The sequence below is a fragment of the Alligator sinensis genome, unplaced genomic scaffold (genome assembly GCF_000455745.1).
Source record: "Alligator sinensis unplaced genomic scaffold, ASM45574v1 scaffold1693_1, whole genome shotgun sequence".
NCBI lineage: Eukaryota > Metazoa > Chordata > Crocodylia > Alligatoridae > Alligator > Alligator sinensis.
In genome coordinates this window covers 10,468-14,768 of record NW_005844011.1, presented here as the reverse complement: position 1 = coordinate 14,768, position 4,301 = coordinate 10,468, and the positions used below count along the sequence as shown (strand labels likewise).

Genomic DNA, 4,301 nt, shown 5'->3' with positions numbered 1-4,301 from the left:
AAACTCTGCCTCGGAGAGGAGATCCACTGAGACACCACGGCCTGAGGCACCTCGCTCCCATCACCGACCTGTCTGGGACATCCAGGCCCCTTCGCTTCACATGATTACATTCATTTACACGGCTTGCTCATGCCATAGATAGCTGGATAGATAGATAGATAGACGGTAGGCCTGTGCAAAGCAGCTAGTATTCGCTTCGGATTCAGATTTGGCCAAATCAGTGGACAGCAATTTGTTTTGGTGATACGAATCACTGTCCTGAAACAATTCTGCTGAGTGTAGTTTGGAGATTTGGCTGCTGCTGAATCCGCTGAATCTCCAACTCCCACAGGCCTCATCCCCCACCTGCTCTCCCAGCCCAGCCATGGCTGCCTCTCCTGCCTCAGCGCTGGCCCTTTAAGGAAAAAAAACAAGGAGGAGCAAGAATGTTTTTTTTGTCCTTCACTTGCATATCCCCCTTGGCTTTGTATATGAAGAGATGAAGATGCCAACAACTGTCTTGGCTGCGTATAGAAAACGTCAAGGATGTTCATGTCATACAGCGTCAAACCTGCAACTTTCCTAGCACCCCATGCTTTGTTTTCCACTACAGCCATCCCCTGCCCTCGCCAGCAGGCAGCTCTGCAATCGGCTTCTGCAATGAGTCCTGATGCTACCACACTGGGAACCCACTGCACGACAATAAAGAAATGAATTTGTTCTTGACATGAGGGGGAACTCAGCCAAGAGGGGAAAAAAATGAAACAGGAAAAGCTAAAATCACTTCAGGTTTCTCTTTTCCTTTTTAAGTGGAATTCTGTAGATCTGGGAAGCATCTGAAGTCCTCTATCCAGACTATCAGTCAATGAGCATCAGCTGGCTTCGCTGGTGACTGAATCAGAAAATTTCAGGTGCGCCCCCGCACATAATAAATACAGGCTCCTTCCCCACTTTGAGTTTCATACCCGCCCTCCAATAACAGGTAGATACAAGGATGCAGACAGGGCCTGGGCTCCCCCGCTTTCAAAGAGATGCGTTTACAATCCAGGATTGCAGATGAGATCTGCTTAGGATTGATTTGTCTTAATTTGGACATGCTTTTGGTCAACCCAGGTTGGAGGTAGGAATGACTCGGAGGGAGGTATGAGAGCACTCTCTGTTTTTAATAGTACAGGAGGAAAGATCTGGAGAGATCTGAGGGCTGATATTCTGTTTCTGCAAAGAAGAAAGCGCAGGATTACCACTCCTGGAGCCACGGCTAAAAGGACCAGGGGCTTTATATAAGAGAGAAGTGAAAACATCCCATCTGGGCTAGGAGGAAAGCCCAGGGCACACAGACATGCTCCAGGGCTGATTTTCATCTCTGTGTAGCACTTCAGTAGGACTTGAGTCATGCTGGGTGCGGGGCTCTGCATGGGAGGGAATTTCACCAGCATGTCTGCAAATAAGGAATGGAGGGGAAAAAACCCAGGAGGCAAATATTATGCTGCAGAGTAAGTTTAATGCACAGAAGAAATTGAGAATACAGACACAGAAGGGATATAGAGGAGAGTACAAATATTCCCAAGGTTTTCCAAAGGGCCACAGCTGGGATTATTTGCCTGTTGTCACCAAACATCTTCTACACGTCTGTGGCTGTGTCAAGTGGTCTGCAGTAGATTGAAGGTGGACTGTAAGGAGGCAGGGGCTTAATTTAAAATGACAGCACAGCATGAAGAGGTCTTAATGCATAACAGTGCGGAGAATACAAAGTTCCTAGAGTAACAAAGCAAAGCGTAGGAGACAGGTGTATGGGGAGGGAGTCTTGTAGCAATGCCGAGCCCTCACGCTGGAGGTGCTGAGTGCTTAGCACTGCTCCAAGCCATGTCCGTCGGGTCGGCCGTGAATCTGTATCTTGCTTTTCATGTCCGTGTTGCTTCAAGTGCCGTGGATATCCGAGCTGGATTTAGCATGGCCAGCGCCTTCCATAACTGCCCCTACCGCCCCAACAGGGGCAACAGCACCATCCCTGCCAAACTAGCTCTCCAGTGCATGGATCATAGCAACAACAATAACATGGCTTTCTGCGGCGGGGTCTCCAACAACAAGTTGGGTACTGGTAGTACAGGTCTTCAAACATGCCAAGGCTGTCAGACATCTTGCTGTGCTGGAGGCGAACCTGAAACACAGCAGGGAGCAGAGGAGACATGACACATGTGCTGTTCTGATGGAATCAAGGGTCAAAACTTGCGTGTGACTCTCATGGGAATCTGGCAGGAACCTGGAGACTGGGGAATGGAGCAGAGAAATGCTGACCTCAACCCTCCTTTCTGCCTGTGTCGCTGCTCTCCTTTCCTCCACTTCATTGCTTTCCTGTACTTCCCCTCAGCTTCTCCCCCAAACAACAGCTTCAAAGCCTTCTTACTTCCTTTGCCTTCAAAATGCTGGCTGGAGAGCAGGCTCCAGGCCCCTGTGGGGCAGCTGCAGCAGGAGTGGGGGAGGAAGCCTTTAGTCCAGCCCAAGGCAGCCCATGGCCCGATGGTCCAGGCACAGTCCTGGGACGTGGGGAATGTGCATTCACTTCAGGACCCAGAACCCAAGTCTTCCTCTTTCTGTCTCCTGACACTGGGATCTCGGGGGTGAAGGTGGAGAGCACGCCTGAAGCTTGTTGCACTGCAGGAAGGATACAGCCTTAGGCAGTTTGCAGTTATGGATCCCACAATCCCGGGAAATGTCTGGACTGCAGGGAATCACCCCAGTTGGGGAGAGAGGTGGGGTTTTGGATATTGCTTCCTCTCTTCTGAGCTTTTCAGTGGCTGAACTTGCTGCCTGGTTTGAGTTGGAGGACCTAAAGTGTCTTCTTTAAACTAAGGGGGTCCTGGGCATCAGACTCATGATTTGGATTGTCACTCCTGACTGTTCAGCTGGGTCCCTCTTTCATTCTGGCCATTACTGTCCCAAATGCCCTTGAAATGCCAACCTCAGCTGTGGGGCCCTAATTCCTGCCAGCCACCAACTACAGTAAAACAACAAAAACAAGTGAAAGACCCTGAGCATTTCTGAAAACCAATGAACAGAAGTGCAAGTTCAGTTTTTAAATTACACCAGAAAGAAAGGTACTTGTAAGAGATCAAGCTGAGTTGGACTTACCTGGCTCACCGAAGAGAATCCAAGAAGTGATTAAAACATCCTCGCTTGTGTGACCTTTTATACAGTTCTCAGATTGCCGGGAGCATTTGTGGCATCTTCTGTACCTGACATCCTTGTTAGTGACAAAACATGCATGTGTCGTGTGTGCCAACCTGCCAAATACTGTAATCGTTTCACTCTGTGTTTGTAATTACTGTGTTTTTTAATTTAGTTTAGGACTGGGAGATTACACCCCACCAGGTGTCTTTTAAATTAAATTTATGGGTCAACCTTCTTCCTGGTCCTGCTCTACAGACTTCATTAGAGTTGGAGGATTTGGGGTAAGTCTGCAGGGTACACAGAGCAGTTGTTGGTGGGACCATTTGCTCTCCTGTGCATGAATCCAGTTTGGTCCATACTCATATGTGGTGGGGAGCGGGGTGTTTCTGAAACTCAAACAGGAGAAGGAGCCATTGTTTAGTATGCTCACGTGCGCACCTGACATTTTGATTCAGTGCCCACCAAAACCCATGGGCGTCAGCACATTGACTGGTGGAAGGACTGACATGCTTCATACATCTTGTGAACCCCACCTATGATTTTTATAACTTCTGGAGTGCCTTAAGCTTTGACTGTGTATTATTTCACTTTATGTCAAGGTTTAGTTTTCTTTTTGTCTCTGGGCTGAATTCCCCCCAATCTCTATTAGGGATTTATTTCTTCATTAATCTGCAGTGGTTTCACCAATGCAGCAACAGCAGGGTGCATGGCAGAAGCCTATTGCTGTGCTGCTTGATAGCAATGGCAGGGCATGGTTGTAGGAGAACAGAAAGCATGGGGTCTTAAGAAAGGTCTGAGTAGCAGCTTTGAAGCTGTATGAGGTGAAAGCCCTCGACTTTTTCCATACCGAACTAAGGCAGTTGTTGGCAAGCTCATATATTCCAAATAGAAAACCTGGGAAGATATACAAATGAGAGACAAAGAAACCCCGTTCCTGCTCATCTGGGAGTTGCAGAGGGAGTGTCAGGGGAGAGAACAGTGTGGTTTTGTTCTGCTTCAATATTCTTCTCTTGCCACTGTAAGACACCTGTGACCTTCGGGATGGACCCAGGATCTGTCCCCTCTGGCATTTCTTGTGTTCTTACTAAGGTGAAATGTGGTGAGATGACTGAGCTAATCTGAACACTGATCAGACTTGGCGTGTGGTAGGAGGC

The 4,301-nt window shown here is 48.3% G+C and overlaps 1 long non-coding RNA gene across 1 annotated transcript; it reads right to left on the bottom strand.

Moving 5' to 3' along the window:
* Window positions 1-1,460: 1,460 nt before the first annotated feature.
* LOC102376436 lies at window positions 1,461-3,226 on the bottom strand. The gene is made up of 2 exons (XR_325601.1): window positions 3,109-3,226; window positions 1,461-2,137 (listed from the first exon to the last, which is right to left on the bottom strand). It is a non-coding gene; the product is annotated as an uncharacterized LOC102376436 (long non-coding RNA).
* Between the last annotated feature and the right edge of the window lie 1,075 nt (window positions 3,227-4,301).